The sequence below is a fragment of the Triturus cristatus genome, chromosome 10 (assembly GCF_964204655.1).
Source record: "Triturus cristatus chromosome 10, aTriCri1.1, whole genome shotgun sequence".
NCBI classification, from domain to species: domain Eukaryota; kingdom Metazoa; phylum Chordata; class Amphibia; order Caudata; family Salamandridae; genus Triturus; species Triturus cristatus.
In genome coordinates this window covers 405928002-405948569 of record NC_140593.1, presented here as the reverse complement: position 1 = coordinate 405948569, position 20568 = coordinate 405928002, and the positions used below count along the sequence as shown (strand labels likewise).

Here is a 20568-nt window from a genome sequence, read left to right as displayed (position 1 = left end):
CAATATTTTACAATAATTCTTTCTCATCTCTTCCTTATTATCCTTCTTTCCTAATTTAACATCCATCCTCTAAAATTGTTGCTCATGGCAATCTTCCTTACTCACTTGGCTGTGATTATTAGCCGTCCTATGACACTGCAAGTCCTGGGGTCCTAGCCACTATACAGGTCACAAACCAAGACTCCTACCGTGACCCTGCAACCTGGACAGATGATAAATGTAGAAGAAGAGATGGAAATCTCAGGTGTCCTTGATCAATCTAGGTCTTAAATTGTATCTAGTCCTTGTTGGTACAGTTTGGTCTTGAAATAGGGTCTGTGGCTCTGTAGTGTTTAATCGGAGATGGAAAGGTACGGCTTCTTGTAGAATGTCGTCATCTTCTTTCTCCGATCGAGTTCCATCCAGGTGTGCACTACTGAAAGGTATGAATCGGGGGACTTTTTCTCCTTCAGAATCACCTATACCCTTACGAACCCACTGATCAAAAGGCAAGTGCAAGGGCAAGGGCACTTTCTTGCAGTGCACGCCGTGGATCCAGTTCTTTCTCCCTTCGACTTTCACTGCTGTGCGGGTTGTCAGAAGAACTTGTCGAGGCGTCTTCCAGCGAGGATCCAAATTCTTCACACAGATCCAGTCTCCAGGTTGGATAGAATGGGCGTTTTGAACCTGTTGGTGAAGAACACGTAATTTAGTGGTGAGGTCATGTAAATAGTCAATCAGCATTGGATACTGTATGTCAGAGTACTTTTTAGGGCGAGGGACTCCCCATACATTAGCTGGGAATCCGAAAACAACCTCGTATGGGCTGAGTCCCAAACGAGAATGTACAGCTGTTCTAGTGGACAGGAGAGCCAAAGGTAAAGCATCTGGCCAACTAAGACCTGTGCTGGCTTGTACTTTTGCAAGCTTAAGTTTGAGAGTGCCGTTATAGCACTCTACCAAACCTGCTGACTGAGGATGATTTGCCGCATGGAACTTTTGTCTTATACCAAGACCGGTACACACCTTTTGCATAATTTGGCCTACAAATTCACTTCCATTGTCACTCCAGACAATGCGCGGCAAACCAAACCTAGGGAAGAATTCTTTCAAAAGAACTTTAGCAGTGGACAAGGCAGTGTTGTCCTTCAGGGGGTATGCTTCTATCCATCTGGAAAAGGCACACACCACCACCAGGACATATTTGAGATTGTTGCATCGCTCCATGTGAATATAGTCGATTAGCAACACCTCAAAGGGATATGTTGGGGGAGCAAAATGACCTGCCGGAGTTGGGGTTCCCTTTCCCGGATTGTACATCAAGCAAATGATACAATGCTTCACCACATTATCTGCACATTTTGGAATCCCTTCATTTAGCCACACTGGAGCCAGAAGCTTACATATTCCTTTCGCACTGATGTGGGCTGGACCATGCGCCATAGTAACTACAGGCAGTATATAGGCGTCTGGTAACATCCAACGCTGGTGTTCTGACAATTCTATCCAACATCCTGTCGCGTCTAACATTCCTGTACTCTTTTTCCACTTTCTCAACTCTTTCTCTTTAGCATCTCTCTGAATCGATCTCACACTTTCTATTGTGTCCTCACACATCCCTCTTTCCCTGACCCAATTCGCAGGGCCCGCAACATACATGCGACTTGTAGCATCTCTGGCTGTCCTTTTTGCTACCTCGTCCGCAAAAGCATTTCCGCGACCAACATCATCAGTAATCTTCTTATGCGCACTACATTTCACAAGTGCTATCTGGGTAGGCAAAACAAGTGACTCCAGAAGATCAGTTACCAATTGACCATGCTGTATTTTAGTACCGTGGGAGGTAAGGAATCCTCTTTCCTTCCACAAACGATCGAAGCTATGCACCACACCGAATGCATACTTGCTGTCGGTATACACATTCACTCTCTTTCCTTTAGATAACACACACGCTCTGGTCAAAGCTATCAGTTCAGCCGCCTGAGCTGAATTATGTCTGATGCGTGCTGTCTCCACAATTGTATACAAGGTGGTAACAGCATAAGCTGAAGTTGTCTGGCCATTTGGGAATTTGAAACAAGACCCATCCACCCATAGGATCCCATCTGGATCCACTAGCGGCGTATCTTTCAAATCAATCCTACCTTTTGTCTCCTCCTCAGTACGGAGAAAACAATCATGTTGTTCCTGAATATCTTTCTCTTCTGGAAGAGGTAACAGTATGGCTGGGTTTCAGATGTTACATCGTTTGATGTACACATGACTAGCCAAGAGCGTCAGCTCATATCCAGACAATCGTGCACTTGTAAGATGTTGTGTTTTCGTCCTATTTAGCAAGGTATCCACTGCATGTGGTACCATAACAATGAGAGTATTATCTAGCACCACTCCAGCAGACTGACGAATAGAAATCGCTGCTGCTGCTGTAGCTTTAAGACAACTAGGCAATGCCTTGGCTACTGGGTCTAATGTAGCTGAAAAATAGGCACATGGCCGCTGTTTGTCTCCAAATCGTTGTGTTAAGACTGACAACGCACAACCCTCTCTTTCATGGACCTAGAGCGTGAAGGGCTTACTGTAATCCGGAGTACCCAAAACAGGAGCAGAACACAAAGCAGCACGTAAATCAGTAAAACTCTTCTGACATTCGTCAGTCCAAGGAAGGGGTTGGGGTGTGTCTTTCAAAGTGAGTGCTAACAAAGGCTTGGCCAACAAAGAAAAATTTGGAATCCATTGCCTACAATAAGAGGTAAGGCCCAGAAAGGCACGCACCTCTCTTTGTGTGGATGGCAGAGACATTTGCGCAATTGCTTGAATTCGTTCTGGGGTTAGTCGCCTTCCCTCCTTTGATAAGAGATGACCCAAATAGGTAACCTCTCGACGGACATATTGTAGTTTAGAAGGCGAAACCTTATGATTAAGATCAGACAAGTGACGTAACAGTGCAACAGTCACATTCCTGCAGACACCCTCTGAATCAGCAGCAATCAACACATCATCCATATATTGAATAAGAGTAGCACCTGGGGGCAAAGGAAAAGCATCAAGCTGACATTTCAGAGCTTGACTATAAATGGAGGGGCTTTCACAATAGCCTTGGGGTGCGCGCTTGAACCGGAAACTTCGGCCTCCTAGAGAGAAACCAAAAATATCCCTACTCTCTTCGGCAATGGGAATGCTGAAGAAAGCATTTTTCAGATCAATAACAGAAAACGAAGCCGCTGAGGCAGGTATCATAGTTAACAAGGCAGTAATATCTGGGACAACAGGAAACTGTGGTACAACAATTTTATTGACCTCCCTAAGATCAATCACAAAACGATAAACAGGAGGCTGAGAAGGATCAGTGCGTTTAAGAACAGGAAGAATAGGACTATTGCATACATTTCCTCTCGTTTCCTCAATTACACCCTTCTGAATCAGATCATAAATGATATCCAAAGGCGCTCTTTCACCTTCATTGGAAATTCTGTATTGAGGAATGCGTGGCAATTTAGCATTGGGCTTGAGAGTAACAACATAAGGTGGGATCTCAAGACAACCAACATCATTTGGACCCGTAGCCCAGAGCGTTGCAGGAAGAGAGAGCAATTCAGGTGGAAATTGATCTTTAGACAAATACATTGAAGAAGTCAATTTCTGCCCCAAAGTAAGATGCACACCAGAAGGAGAACAATATATCGTTGCATGCAATCTTTTCAATAAATCCAAACCCAACAGATTCTCGCCGCAACCAGTTGTTAAAAGAAGAGGAGCTTCCAAATCATAAGGGCCAATTGAAATAGGCAGAGGGCTAGAGACCGGGTTACGAACTGGGGCGCCAGAAAATCCTACTGATACATTCGTTGAGCCAGACAAAGGTGCCCCAGGGAGTTTAGAGTGAATGATAGAACTTCTCATCGCACCAGTATCTAAAAGAAATGGCTCTGAAGCACCCATTGTAGTGACATTAACATAAGGTCCACTCTGATCTACTGGAATCGATACAACTCCCTCACTTTGTCTATGGCTGTCCTAGTTAGCGTGAAGGCTTTCATTTTCACCTTCAACATGATAATCATCATTGTAATACTGTGTAGACTGAGTATTTTGTTGATCAAAGTAGTTCGTGGAATTTGGAGGGGGAAGGGAACGCTGTTCTTGGGTCAACACACCTCGACCTCTACCCCTGGGCGCTTATTGATAAATACCACGACCTTGTGGAGCAGATAGTCCTCCACTACGCTGTAATAAAACCGGGCAACTATTCTTAAAATGACCCTCCTCTCTACAATAGGCACATTGGTTAGGACCTAATAAAGGTCGCAGAATAAAAGGCTCAGGCTTTTGATACACCCTCTGAAACTGTGGAGGCTGTTGAAACTGGCACTGAGCAAGACTAGGAGGATAAGCCTGTTGCAGAAGAACCTTCGTTTTTAATTCTTTAGTCTTTTTCTCTTGCTTGTCTTTTTCCTCTCTATCCCTGTTCTCATAATATTGAGCAGTAGCCAATATCTGAGCAGAAGAAGAAACAGCCCATGAACTTTCAGAGACTTTCAACTTATGTGACAGCTCGGGAAGCAAATTAAATACGAATTTATCTACAAATAATCGCTGTCCACCCTCCGTAGTCATATCCTGACCACTATGATCAATAAACGTCACCTCAAAACGAGTGAAGAAATCAGAGACACTCATCTTTCTTCTGCTTACACGCAGCTAGTTTATCCCAATTAACTCGCAAGGCGGGCATCATCGTTTTCATTAAAGTAATAATCCTACCAGGGAGTTCTGAGATCAAAACGTCAGGCTTAGCACCACCCACTTGGGCTCTATCCGTGGCAGTTATAGCAGCCCAATCACCAACTAATGCTTGGGCGTGATCCTCTCTACGAATCCGAGCCCATAATGCTTGTGGGACTACATTTCCCATCAACATATCAATATCGGCTGAATTCATAATACAAGCATCACCAGTCTGGGACAACTCTTTAACCAGCAGGGTTTTTACGGGTATCCGGTAGAGACTGTTTAAGAGCTAAAACTTCAGATCTTTTCCAGGGGACATGTACCCATATACGCTGGAAGTGCGCGGGACCAGCTGGATTAGCACCTGCTGCTGCAACCGCTTCTCTCCACACTGGAGGAACCTCTCTCATGGGATAATGTTTTGATGTCAGTCTAACAGCAGGATCGGAATCGAGGAAAGTCTGTGAGGAAAATAGGGACCTAAAAGTGACAAGTGTCTTTACGGCGTCCTTAACCTTAGAACCCACAATGAGTCCCTTATCGAAATTAGCCTGAACATCTAACAAACCCTGAGAAACTGAACCCAAATCCATATCCTCCCATCCTTTAACAAGAGTATCACACATAACATTAAAAACATATCTCTGCGTGGGCGCTTCCCACTGATGAAAGGTGGCCATGATATCATTCACACTATACTGGGGACCCTTCTCAATCCATTTGCGAGCGAGAGAGTCCAATACCACCCGTTCATCGGAAACTGGAAGCTGACTACGAGACTGTCTTCGGGAAAAAAACTGAGACATATTAAGAGTCTCAAAGAAAGGAGACAGAAAATCAGAGACAGTATCTGTGATTCGTTTGCGCACAGTAGGAGAATTAGACATAAGGACAGGGGACAAGGTATTAGGTGAACTAACAGAAGAATTAACAGTTATAAGGGGAGCCGAAGGCAAAGGAGATTGATGTTCAGGAGACGGAGGCAAAAGAATCGGTGGCACAGGAGGTGGGAGTGGCAATACCGGAAGGGGCAAATGTGGAAGAGCCGGAGCAGGCGGAGGCGCAACTAATGGCTGAACTGGTTGTAACAATGGGGGTGCATTAGCACCTTGTACATAGGGAGGAGGCAATCTCAATAAGTGAGACATCAAAGGGTCTTCCTCCAGATCCTTACTTTTATCAGAAGGGGAAATAGGCAACATCGGATAGCATTTATCTATCGCCATACGATGCTGTCTCTCTGAAATTTCCATTTCATAATTAATCTCATTATCTTTAAACTGCTGGGCAGCCTGTATAATAGTCATACTTTGTGTTTTCTTATCTCGTTTTGCCTGTTTAATTTCTCTCTGTTTGGCTTCCTTGCGCCAGAGGCGGAAAGAGTCAAACATTGCCGGCCGGGCTTTTCTTTTAAACAAAATTGCTTCTAAATTATCTAATATGTTAGGCTCAAAGCTACCATTCTGTGGCCACTGCAAAACACCATCGTTCTTCGTGTATCGGATCCATGCCTCATTGAAGGCAATGGGGCCAACACCAGGTTTAGAATAAAGCTCATAAGTGGGAGTTCCAACTGGAGGAATTGGACAAGAGTCCTCCAGCCGGGAATCCCTATCACAACCAAAACAACAAAACTTTCTAAACTTAACTCAGACCAGGCATCGTTATTTCACTGGACTGTTCACAAACATCAAGGGGTTAAATCAAATAACACAGCACAAATATATTCACTCCTCGGCTTCGGCTTTTGCAATAGCCAAATCAAAGACCCAAATCAAAACAAAATAGTGGGAGCTACCCACAAATACTTAACTAAGTGTCTTCTTACGCCAACAGAGGCCCGTCTAACGTCTCGCGATACCATACATCACAAAAAGGGAGCCAAAGCAAGGCGTCAGTCAGGGCAGCAGCCGTCAGGAAGGAGAAACCGCGCTGAAAAAGACCTTCGGACCACTTCGACATACAGGGGTCACTTGACGTGGTTCGCGATTCCTCCAGAATTTTCTTGCGGGCTCCTCACGACCCTCAGGCAAAAACCTCTACCTCTGAAGCCGCCTCACAGAGGGCACCAATTGAAGAACCAGGGCCTTATGGGCCTGGCGGCGCAGGGCACGCCTTAATCTTCTGAGTTCACCTGCTTTGTTGAACAGAGACACAGGACACTCTGTTGAGCGTAGAAGATCAGGTTTATTAGCTGCAGCTAAGTACAGTTGTCCCAGAATTACATTCGGGATGTTCTTAGGAGACTGCCACTTTACTCCGTGGCGCACAATCTTTTATAGCACATAGATTCACCAAGAACACCCCCAATGCATACATGGTTAGCCAATGAGAAGAGTTTGAAAACAAGATATAACCAATGAGAAAAGTTTGAAAACAAGATATCAAGTAACCGAAATAAACCTCTCTTCCAACTGTTTTTGTCACCCCTCCCCACAAGTTAATCAGTGGTAGTGTCCACAACTTAACTTGCAGGTGGCAGGACACATTTGTATGCTTTGGAGGACAGTTGTGAAATGAGAGAATACAAGTAGAGAATAGCGAAGGCCAGAAGATAAGATAAAGTCAGGAAAGAATGGTGCGAACCAACAGATAGTTGAAACAGGGATCAGTTGGACCAGACGGGGATTAGTGGACTCAGCCAGTCCCTGACATCAGTCTTGTAAACAGAGGCAGGAGGTTATTTTGACACGTCGCAGTGAGATCAGCAGAAAAACTTCGTTCATTGTGCTGCCTGAGTGAGGGCAACACAAAATGGCGGTGTGACACCAAATGGTGGCTAAATACAAGCGAGATCGAAAATCGAATTTCCTCAATATATATTTACTGTAGTCTGGAGGTTGGTGTAAATACGATCTGTGTAAAGATATTGCAGTAACATTAAACTCCTTTGAGTACCAAATGACCTGACCAGGAATGGGGAGAGATATTTTCATCCCTCTCTAGTGTGCCAACTTCTTCCGAGCTTTGCATCTCTTTGGGGGAAGATGGTAGCGCCGACAAACCTCTATCCACAATGGGCCACTTGCCAAACCCTGAGGAACCTCATCCTTTACTAGCTCTGTCAGAACAAAAAGACATTTCGTCCTTCCCCATTGCCCACGCGGCCCTTCTGAACAGCTAGTACGCACCCTGGAATGACTGGTCCTTGCTGCTGGCTACCAGCTTTGGTAGGCAGCTATTTGTTCAAGGTCCATGGTTAGGCCATAAACCCTGCCAGAACGCCCTTTTCTGGGTTTATTCGGCTGGCAGCCAAGGCACCTTTGAGCCCTAACTGAAACATTTTTCCCACTTCAAAAAGTAAGATGTTTCCTGTTTTGAAAATATAGGTAGCCTTCCTTTTAAGGCTGAGCTCCTCTCTCACTCATACAACCTTCCCACTACCTGAGAAAGCCTTACAAACCTGCGAGAGGGAATAGTTGAGCCTAGAAGCCTCTCAGGCTGGTTCCTGAAGTGACCCAAGAGCCTCACAAACACCTTTTCAGCATGAAGTTGTGAGAAGAAATGTGCATAGTTTGTTTGTGTCAAGTTCACTTCCCTAAAGGCTGGAAGCCATTTTAACTTCCAGACTATGCTACCACATTGCATCCTTCTTTGACCCTAACTTGGGTGCTCACTAGTAAAACACTTCAATACACCACACCGACAAGCATTCAATTCCTTTTCTGTGTGGTGCTGTTGATGGCCATCTAGAAGCCCATTGCTATGAAGGCGCTTAAATGACTGCTGTTCTGAGCAAGCTTTGGAATGTCAAGATGACTATCGCAACAGATGCTTTTGAGGGCGTACTAAGATGGCTGCACATATGCCGCAGCCATCAACCCACGACACATGTCCCTGAACTCCCGACAGGCATTAATATCTGGACACCCAAGCATTCACTCAATGCCGGTTGTGTGTTCATTGTGCGAGAGGTGATGACCAATAAAACCCACATGCCTGAGGGGGCACCAGTGGGACCTCAAGCTGCAGTTAAGGACCACGCTTCTCCTTCTTGACCATCCATGACAGCAGGAAATCAACCCACAATAGTTTACTATAACAGAAAGACAAACAACACAACATGAGGGAAGAAAAAGCAGGCAAATAAAGCGAAACAACGGATTTCGCTTGGACCCACCTACTAACCTCTAATTCCCAAAAGACAGTTTTTCTTACTATCTTAACCCCTTCTGTGCCCATGACAAGCTGGACTCATCATGGAGCACAGTCGCGCTGTGCCCATGACGAGTCCAGCTCGTCATGAGGCACTCCCTGGGGAATCCCTCTGGTGCGGGCACCAGAGGAATTCCCTTTCACTGAAAATAGCCTTGGGAGCTGGGGAAGAGCTTCCCCCCCCCCCCTGCTTTCAGTGTAATGACGATCGGCGCGCACGTCGCGCCAATGTCAGTACACTGAAACTGAAACTAAAATGAGCCAAGAGGCTCATTTCAGTTTCACTTTCTACGTGCTCAGGGGGCTATCTCAGCCCCCTGGGCACGTAGAAAGACGGGAGAGGTATCGTTGGAAAGGGGAGAATCCCCAGTGGATTCCTGCTTGGGGATCGCCACAGGAGGGCAATCCCCAAGCAGGGATCCACCCATTAGACACCAGGGAGGGGGGAGCGGCCCCTTGGGCAAGGGCCTTTGCTCCCCCCAAACAATTTTGGCATAATGTAGTCTTTTTGCCCCCCTGGGGGGCAGATGGGGGCAGTAGTCCCCAATCTGCCCCCCCCCCCCAAGGGGGCAAAAGCCCACTAGACACCAGGGAATTTAAAAAAAAAAAAGAGGTGGGGGCTGCCCAAAACGGGCAGGCCCATGCCCCCACCCCCCATTATCAGTCTTTCTGCCACCCCCCGGGGGGCAGATGGGGCATTGGCCCTTAATCTGCCCCTTCGGGGGGGCAGAAAGCCCACTATATACCAGGGATTTGTTTTCAGTTTTTTTAGGGTGGGGGCTGCTTGAAACGGGCACGCCAATGCCCCCACCCACCTGCCATCATTACAGCTTTTCTACCCGCCTGGGGGGCAGATGGGGCAGTAGCCCCTAATCTGCCCCCTGCAGAGGGGCAGAAAGCCCACTATCCACCAGGGATTTTTTTTGCGCAATTTAGGGTGTGGGCTGCCCGAAACGGGCACGCCAATGCTCCCACCCTCCCCCCCACAAAATTGACAGTCTTTCTGCCCCCCAGGAGGCAGATGGGAGCTGTAGCCCCCAATCTGGCCCCCCCTGGGGGGCGCAGAAGGCCCTCTAGAAACCATGGATTTTTTTGTTTTAGTAGTGTAGGGGTAGGGGCTCCCCAAAATGGGCATGACAATACCCCACCCCCAGAGAAATTCCAGTCTTTCTGCCCCCCGGGAGGGCAGATAGTGGCAGCGGCCCCTGATCTGCCCCCTGGGGGGGCAGAAAGCCCACTAGGCGCCAGCGAGTACGCAGGCTTTTTTTATGTGTGGGGGCTGCCCAAAATGGTCATACCAATGCCCCCACCCCCACAAAAAATAGCCGCAGTCTTTCTGCCCCTTTAGGGGCATATCGGGATGAATCCCCCTTCCCCGATTCCACCCCAGGGCGGCAGAAAGCCCACTGGGCTCCAAATTGTTTTTTAGCGATGTGCATATCTGTGGATTTTGGGCCCTAGCGCAGTTGGCACGTAGGCAAACCTAGCTAACCTGTACATTTTTGAAAACTAGACACCGAGGGGAATCCAGGATGGGGTGACTTCACTGGCTCTCACCATATTCTGTTACCCAGAATCCATTGCAAACCTAAAAATTTGTCCAAAACAACACATTTTCCTCACATTTCTGAGGTGGAAAGTTCTGGAATCTGCGTGGGTCAACAAAATTCCACCCACCCTGCGTTCCCCAAAGTCTTCAGAGAAAAATGGTACCTCACTTGCGTGGGTAGGCCTAGTGCCTCGCGTCAGGCAAGGGCCCAAAACCTATTGAGGAGACATCAAAATTACCTATCACAAAACAACCTGGTTTTGCAAAGGGGGTCCCATGAGTTTTTGGCCCCGGGCTTGGCGGCCATCTAGGGAAACCTACCAAACCCACACATTTCTGAAAACTAGACACCTGGGGATTCCAGGGAGGTATGGCTTGCGTGGATCTCCGAACGTTTCCTTACCCAGAATGCCCTGCAAACCTCAAATTTAGCTGAAAAAAATCACCCTTTTCACACATTTTTGTGGGGGAAAGTTGTGGCATCACCAGGCTGACACAAATTTCCTACCACCCAGCGTTCCCCCGGGTCTCCCGATTAAAAACGGTGCCTCACTCGTGTGGGAGCCCCAAGTTCCCGCGACAGGTAAGGACCCATAACGTAGTGAGGCGACATGAAATTTGCCTATCTCAAAACGACCTGGTTTTGCAAGGGGGGTCACTTGGGTTTTTGGCCCGGTGCTCGGCGGCCACCTAGGGAAACCTACCAAACCCACACATTTCTGAAAACTAGACACCCAGGGGATTCCAGGGAGGTATGGATGGAGGGGGAAAAGGCCTGGCAGCGAAGGGGTTAACTTTGTCCTGTTACGGGTATCTCCTACTGAAATCTGCCAACCGACAGGACAGCGCAGAAAAAAAACTTTCTACGGTTTGTGATTTGTTTAGTTTATTAAGGTCTGTTTTTCGGGTCAAAGCAAAAGCATTTTTTCCATAATAATAATTTGTATTAATCTTTAATAAATATAGTGATGGTACATTTGTTTTTTGTGTGTGGATTTGGGAACAAGTTTTGCACAGAGCGAGCTTCCGCCTCATCACCCCACAGTAACCCTCGTGCTGTGGTTGTCTGCAGTCCGAAGGCAATTTTGGGGGGGGGGGCAAACCGGCGATTGGTGCTACACTAGGTGCTACACTAGAAAAGTGAAATAGCGAGGGGCCTCGCGCATGTGAGGTTGTGAAGAGGGCATTTTAAATGTTGCCGATTTGGGGAGCTGTTGTGCCTTCAACATGTTGTTTACATACCAATCGGGGCTTCTATTCGACGGTTGATTTTTTTTTGTTTTAATCGTATAGTGATCTGGAATGTTTCCAGTGCCTAATCCTAATATGCACAACTGAATTTGCCCCCCACCCATATTATCTAGCCTCTTAACAAAACTCAAAATAACCGAAGCATGAACTCCTCTGTGAAACAACAACAAAATAAGGACTAGTTAGTGTGTTTGTTCAGCGAACTATATTGCCACCGTATGGCCATTTGATGCAACACAAGCGAATTTCCCAAGTGTGTGTTAACTTAGTTAAATACTTTAAATCTAATCCAAATATGATTTTTTTAAAATTTGCACATAACGATACAGTTTTAAGCACTGTAAAACGGCAGATGTTAAGATTATTCCGTTTAATTATACTTAGTTTAACGACTTAGAAGGGACAAAAGACCCCAGTTGATCTTTTGAAAGTGCAACATGTTTTCCAGTTTCAGGAGACAGTGAGTAGAGTTTAGGTCCCATATTACTTGAGAACAAAGATTTATTACCATGCCCCGGATGGTAAATCGCTTGCATACAAAGATTGGTAAAACAGATTTTGCAAGCTCCAAGGCCTTGATTTACCTTCTCGGGAAGATATCGAGATAAACCATAAGTTTGTCCGGGAACTTTTTGCATTATCTGTCCAAATGCCTGCGTTTGAGTGGAACCTGGTCAAACGGTGCCCCTTGCACGTGGAAAGGAATATGGCTGTGTATTTGCTGTGATCAGCCTATTCCTTGGTTGACGGCGATGACTAAAGGGTTTTGAGGCTTGGGAAGTACTTTTGATGAATCATGTTGTACATTATTCAGCTGCTCAATGTCTTTGTAAAGTTTTCTGCTGCCATCCCAGGTCTTGGTCATGCTGTATAACACTGTAAAAGCAATGAGCCCAAAAGTACATGTTATTTACGTTTATAGATTGCATTAGTGCTTTCACAGGTGAACAGGGAAATGAATGGGGATCATGAACTTCAAATCTTTTAACTCAACTGTGGCAGGTTAGCCATCTCAGTTTTTCATTTACCAATTCTAGTGTTACTATGTTATTGTTCCCTTAATTCCAGCTGTTCAGAGGCACTTCCTATTTCAGAAATAGTTAAGATTATCATATGGGTTAATCCATTGATCATGTGGGGTACTGCGATGATCTTATGTGCTACTCCAGAGGCGTTTCACCATGCATGCTCGTTAGACACCTCTATTTGCTGTATTTAGGCAGCAGGTGTAAGAGTAAGACAGAAGAGTAAGGTAAAATTACTTTCATGTTGATTCGGGTTGTTTTACCATGCCTGCAGTACTTTCCCCATTAGCACATACCTATTGAATTTATTTAATTTCTGAAAAGCATTCACATAATAAGTGCAGAATAAAATATAAGCACAAATGCAATAAAGTAAAACAATTAACAAAATACAATCTTAAACACAGCAGACAAATGAAATGCCACAAATAAAGTAGAAATTATTTAAATAAATTGTATCCAAATAGCAGGATCTAATTTAAGAAAAATATATATACATTCCAAATTCATATGGCAATTACATTTATCAGTTTCTATATATAGAATCAAAATAAAAGCTACAATGCATGATCCTTCAGGAATGCATAAGATGGTTAAACTTAACAAAATCTTTCTTATGCTGTCTTAGTTTATTTATCAAAGCTACTCCAATGTCAAGTGATTCAGGGAGAACTGAGTGCTTAAAATGTCCAATCTGACTAGACATTCATGCGTTAAAAATATTGGTAGTAAAATCTTTTTCCTTTCTTCATCAAAACGATCAAAATTAAAAAGAATATGCACCATATTGTAATTGATGTTCAGACAACAAAAACAGCTATCACTGTAAGCAGTGACCCTAGTGCTATAACCTTTGATCCGCTAGGAAGGATCAGATTGAATTTTTTTTTTTTTTTTTTTTTAAACCTTTATTCTTTTAAATCAGTGACACAGCTATTCAGCCGACAACCCGGAGGTACGGCAGCTTTAGAAACACAACACATGCGAGCGTCCACATTTCACTGACAGGAGAATCAAAGGTTCAGTTTTAAATAAACACAAACCCAAACCTAAACACAAGCAAGGCGATAAGTACTGAAAGCATAAAAAGGGTTCCCATCAGGGGGAGCGAGCCCCAGTTCGTCCAACAGACACAGGTCGATAGCAAGGGAAAGGAGGGGAAGTCAGAGACTCAAGAAGACAAACACATACCAGCAAGAAGTACAAAGCCGGAAAGAAAGCTAAGGGGAGAGCTGCTCCTCAGGCGGGTCCGGGTCTGGGGGCAGGCATATGCCCCCTCTGTATTGGTTCCATCGCCCCCATACAGAGTGCCATTTCCGAGGGCGCCCTCGAGCACAATACACTGTCTTCTCCCTAAACATGCTCCAATCCATGTTTTCCATCCACGCAGTCAATGTAGGAGGCCTAGTAGAGCCCCACAGACGAGCGATGTCGCGCTTGGCTACCATGTTCCCTAGGGTCACCCATTGAGTCTGTGCCGCGTCGTGGTCAGTAGGACCCCAATCATTCAGGAGACAACACCGCGCCTCAGGCTGCATGACGATGCCCGTCACCTCCCCCATCACATCGTGGATTCGCTTTCAAAACTCCATAATCGCACCGCATTCCCAAATAATATGTAGGAAGGTGCCCACCATACCACAGCCTCTCTTACATAAGCCCTCCTCAGAGAAACCCATATGGACCAGCCGGGGCCCCGTCACGTAGACCCTATGGAGTATTTTAAGCTGCACCAGCCGCAGGCGCGCGGGGATCGCGACCTCTTTGGGAGAAGAAACTGCATACTGCCAATCCTCATCATCAAGTTCGAGGCCATCCCTGGTCCATTTATCGCGCAACCCTAGAAGAAGATCCACCCGAACATTAATTAGTTTCTTATAAATGAGCGAGATCGTACTCTCTGGCATATGGCCATCCAGGATCCGGTCCTCTAACGGAGAGGACTCAGGCACCTTCTCCCCTTCTACAAGGACTGATCGCAAGGCGTGGCACACTTGAGCGTATCGGAAGAACTCCGTGCTCCCTAGCTCGTATTCCTTCTGCAGCTCCTCGAATGACTTTATCCTACCCTTAACCAAAAGGTCTCCAACCCTGGATATGCCGATCAGGTCCCATTTCTCAAACCATTTTGTATGCCAAAGCTTTCCCAGAATATCGGAGTCAAACAGAGGGGTGGCAAGGGTAAGCTTACCCTTCCAGCCCAGTGAATCCGTCACCACCTTCCATACATGCACGGCCACCCTGGTGGGCCCCGTAAGAGTTAAGTCCAACAACTTCGAGTACAACGCTCTGTGGTAATTACCCCCACGTAGTAACCATCGGTCCATGGCAAAGCCGGGGCTCAGCGCCGGACCATATACACCATGGTTAATCGCGCTCAACTGAGTGGCCCAATAATAACGTCGAATGTCTGGAAGCGCGATACCACCGTCATACCATGGAAGCGTCAACTTAGCAATCGCTATGCGCGGACGCCCTTCCCACAATAGCGCGCGCTGGTGGCTTTCGACCTCACGGAAATAACTGGCCGGGACCAAGTCAAGGGTATTCTGCAGGGCATAGAGGAAACGGGGAAGAGACATCATTTTAAACAGGGCGGCACGGCCAAGGAGGGAAAGCGGCAACCGCCGCCAGCCCGCCACGTCCCGTCGCAGACGTGCCAAGGGAGGGAGCAAGTTCTTCTCGTATCGTAAGATGGGGTCGGTGGAAATATAGATCCCCAAATACAAAAAACCCTGCTGGGCTATCTGGATCGAGCAGTTGCGCGGGACAGGCGGGACATCCCCACACAGGACATACAAGTATGACTTCCCCCAATTGATGACAAGACCAGAGTTCCTACCGAAAGAAGTCAAGACGTCACAAACCGCTATAAGAGATTTCTTAGGCGAGGCGAGGTATAACAGAATATCGTCGGCGTAAAGTGAAATACGGTCTTCGTGGTCAGGCGACCAACGAATCCCACGTATATCGGGGTGCCATCGTATCCACGCCGCCAGCGGCTCAAGAGCAAGGGCGAACAACAACGGCGACAGGGGACAACCCTGCAGGGTGCCTCTCCCGAGCGCGAACGGTGTCGACGCCCGCCCGTTCACCACGACGCTAGCAAGAGGCCCCTCATAGAGCAACCTCACCCAGCCTACAAATCCAGGCCCAAAGCCGAACTTGGCTAGCACAGCCCACAGGTATGCCCACTCCACCGTATCGAAGGCCATCGTGGCATCGAGGGACGCCACAATAGCCGGCTCTCGCATCGTGCCCGTCCTAGCAATCACTCCATGGAGACGTCTAAGATTCAGTGCAGTGTTACGGTGCGGGATAAAGCCCGACTGATCCGGGTGGATCAAGTCGCCAAGCACCCGGACCAGGCGGTTAGCAAGGATTTTCGGCTCGGCGTTGAGAAGTGATATCGGCCGATAGGAGCCACACTTGTCCCGGGGCTTACCGTCTTTATGTATGACCACAATCGTCGCCAGCCGTTGATCAAGCGGAAGAAACCCATTCACCCGCGCCTCCACAAACATGGCGCGCAGGTGAGGAGCCAACTTATCCGGGCGAAGCTTATACAGCTCAATTGGCAAACCATTTGGGCCCGAGGCCTTACCGGAGCGCAACGCACGGATAGCACACGCCACTTCGTCTACAGTTATATCGCCATCGAGGTCATCCCTATCAATGGCAGAAAGGCAGGGCAGAGCGATATCACGCAGAAGGTCACACGAGTCCTCAGTCGGCCTATCCGAGACCGAGGTGTATACCGTACGAAAATAGTCCGAGAAACACTGGACTATACCGTCGGGGTCAGTGACAACCTCTCCCCCATCCATTGACAACTCCGGCACCACTCGATTAACACGCTCTTTTTTATCCAACCACGCCAGCAATTTCCCGGCCTTATCACCAACATCGTACAATCGACCCTGCTGCTCCCTATTGAGGGTCTTGGCAGCGTTCGTCACCAGATCCCTATATTCCAATTGCTTCAAGCTCAAATTATGCAGTGTGGCCGTTGCAACATCCTCTTCCAAGGCCACTTCTAAAGCCGCTATCTCGTCCTCTACTTGTGTCACCTCGGCGTCTCTCCGCCGCTTGGCGGCCACTACCAAGGAAAGGGCCTCCCCTCTCAATACAGTCTTAAAAGCTTCCCACAAGGACACCGCAGATTCAACCGAACCCTGATTATCTTGAAAATAGTGATCAACTGTCTTCAGCAACGCACCGCGCAGCTTGGGGTCACGAAAGTACCAGGGGTTAATGGGAGCCACCCTGCCCCCCACCACCCGGCCAATATCCAGACGGGCCCACACCGGCGAATGATCAGATATGCCCCGTGCCATGTGCCTAGCCTCAGATACCAATGAGGCGTGCGCAGCCAGAGTGAGCAAGTAATCGATCCGAGAGAGACTCCCGTGGGCCCCGGAATGAAAGGTATATTGTCTCTGAGTGGGGTGCCGTAGCCTCCAACAGTCTACCAGACCAAAAGTATCTATAAAGTCGGGAAGCCACTTCTGAGCACCCCCGGTGTCCCTGGTCGGGTACCTATCGAGCATTCCAGACCCAACCGCATTGAAGTCTCCTCCCACCACTAGCATCCCTTCGGGGAGTTCCAACAAGGCCTTGCCCAGATCAGCAAACGTGGAGGCCTGCAGGGCAGGAGGGACATAAACAGAAACCAATACCAACGTTCTGCCCTCCCACCTCCCCGCCACAGCCACAAAGCGCCCCCTGTCATCAGCGATGGTGGAGTCAACCACAAATGGTAGGGAAGCTCTAACAAGTATGCCCACACCCCTGGAGCCCGAGGAAAACCCCGAGTGAGCAATGAATTTATAACCCTTTCTGTTAAGTGCATAACATGTATTCCCTATAAGGTGGGTCTCCTGCAGGAGGACCACATCTGGCGAGGTCCGTTTCAAGAATTGCAGGACTATCCCCCGTTTAATACGATCCCCTAAGCCATTGACATTCCAGCTAATTATGTTTAAGCCCCTATCCCCCATCCCCAAACACAAAGAGACCTCCACCCCCCCCCCCCCGGAGAACCACGATCGGACAATACTGACAACCATTGCTACGCCTTGCAAGAAAAAAACAACCCCCAACAACATCCCGAATCCCCCCCCCCTCCCTGCACCCCTGCGTCAGCTTACAAAGCCCCCCCCAACTTGCAGTGTGCCTGTCGCCCTATCAAAAACAAATCTACAAAAAGTACCCCAAGGGAGGAAAGAGCTCCTATCTTCCCCCCGCCGCCCTCCCATTACTGCAGTAGGGTACGAGTCACTGTCCGGGGCTGAGTCAAAACAGACCGACACCGGAGGTATCACTTCTGTCCATCCCGGTCGCCTTCCGCTCCATCCATGCGGTCCCGGCCGGGCTGTCGCCGAGGGAGCGCATCCAACCAGTCCCCCGCCATGTCCGGTGATTCGAAGAAGAAAGTCCGATCCTCATACACCACACGTAGCCTGGCGGGGAAAAGCATGGCATACTTCAGGTCCATCTCCCTAAGCCGCCGCTTCACCCCCAGGAAACTCTGCCTCTGTTTCTGCACCATCTGGGTGAAGTCAGGATAAAAGCTCACAGAGGCATTCTGAAAAGGCACTGGGCCTGTCACCCTCGATGCTTGCAGGATAGCGTCTCGATCCCGAAAATTAAAGATCCGGGCGACAATCGGCCGCGGGGGGGCTCCCACCTTAGGCCGTCCACCAGGCACTCGGTGAGCCCGCTCCACCGCAAAAAACTTGCCAAGGCCCTTAGGCGCAAGATGATTCACTACCAAGTCCTCGACGAGTAAATCGACGGAGAGCTCCTCCGAAGTTTCCGGGACCCCAATAAGGCGCACATTATTGCGCCGGGCCCGACCTTCAAAGACTTCGAGCCGGCGGGCGGAGAGGTAATTCGCGGTTCGTAGCTTACGAACCTCAGCCTGGAGTTCCGAGACATCGTCCGCGAGACCAGTAGTCTTGAGGTCCAGGGACTTGACCCGCTCATTGGTTTTGCCCAGGTCCGCGCGAATCAAGTTGACATCAACCAGAATCATGTCCACCTTGTGCGCCAGGGTCTCGAATTGTCGCCCAATCGAAGATTGCATCCCATCTATCGCCCCCTTGATATCCTGCAATGATAACTCCGAGGCTGGGGATGAATCGGCCTTCTGTGCTTCCAGCGACTGTCCCGATCCACCAGGCGACCCCTTCTGCTGGGCATAGCGATCCATATTGTTGGATTGGGTATATCCTCCCCGCCTGGTAGTCTTAGACTTTGACTTGTCTGCCTCCGATTTGGTCGACATCTCGAACAGCAGGGCGGTCAGTCGCAAAAAGACGTCCCTCACTCAGCCAGAGGAAACAGGGTCAACTAGGACGTCAGCAGCCAGCCAGGGCCGAGCGGAGGTCTTCCAGACAGCAGGGGACCAGCATGAAGCACTCCCAACCCAGAGCAAGCAAAGGGCGAGAAAGTGAAAGTGCAGCGGCACCCGTCCGCCAGTTCACACCTCCCGAGGCCGCTGTTGTTCAATTAGTGGCTGGGCATCCTGCCAACGCAAGCCCCTGGCATCCTTTGGAGGTAGGCCGCAATCTTCCGCCATGCACAACTTCGGTTCCCGGTGGGCGATCTTAGCCCGGACAACGTCAATCGCCCCAGCTGTGTCTCATCTGCAGGATTCCGTGCATGAAAATCAGGATTTAGGACAGGATAATTGCAGGAGGGCGCGAGGGTCGCGGTAGCTCAAGGCTCACACGGCCATCTTGGTCAAGTGCTAGGCTCCTCCCCCCCAGATTGAATTTTAATTCTTGAAATGTTATGTATCTCGGGTAAACAAAGTAAAAGTCCATTGGCTCGCGTCCAATAATATAAACCACAAATCGAAATTTTGCAAGCCAAGTGTTGTCTATTGTTGTATTGTTACTCATACTAATTTGCAAAATGTTCTCCTTTAGTATTCGTTTAACCGTAGCCAGGCTCAGCGGCTTGTCAAATGTAATAAGATCGGTCCCCAAATTAGATTGGTACACTGCGGTCCTACCATCCATTGTGAGCTTATCTGGGCCAACAATCAAGGCTCCAGGTAATGCCAAGAAACTTACCTTCCTAAGGAGAACAGTTTAAAGGATAAAGAAAACCTAAAGCTTTCTCTTGCAGATTCCAAAATTGAACATCCATTTCTAATCTTAAGGACTGTATCATGGCTCTCGAAGGAACCTTAAAGAGGATTTTGAGACAAGTACTTTCTGTAGATTTCTTGTCGAATCAGTTATCCAGAGAAACTAACTGAATCACAAAAATAACCACCATATTTATTATAAGCCATTTTTAGCACGTTTGTTGTTACTAGAAGGGAGGTTTTCAATGTTGGAAAGAATTTGTTCCAGCTAAGATTGTCAGCAAAATGAAGGCAGAGGTATTAATAAACACTTACCTGCTCCAAAGGGATATCTTGGAGGAAAAAAAGAATTTTTCTTTAGCTTGGTTGAGAAGATAAGGGTTTTATTCTTTGGCCTTAATCGTTAATCAATTTAGTGAGCAATAAGCACCTACTGCATCTGCTTTTCTTTTGTAGGCCAACAGGAGTGTAGTCCAGTAAAATGAAATTGTTGGCATACATATGGCATGGAATATAAACATTGCTGATTTTACGGGAAAAGGAAAGGGCCTCTGTAAAATATTTAGGAAAATCGACCAAACATAAACCATAAAGAAGGGAAGCCAAAATTTCCATGTCAATAGTCCAGGGTAGAACAGTTATTTGATACCCAATGAAAAAGGGACTTAACAAGGATGCTCACCAAGGAGAATCGTATTTAAATATGACTGCCATGTCAACTCATAATGTTTTTTATTTTTTTTAATATTTTGACTAACAAATCTGTTTCTTGAAGTTGTATT

General features: G+C 47.6%; 1 protein-coding gene across 5 annotated transcripts in view; it reads left to right on the top strand.

The window, feature by feature from the left end:
- ARHGAP21 (Rho GTPase activating protein 21) overlaps positions 1 to 20568 on the top strand; it is a 442217-nt gene that overhangs the window by 208470 nt on the left and 213179 nt on the right. The window lies entirely within an intron of this gene.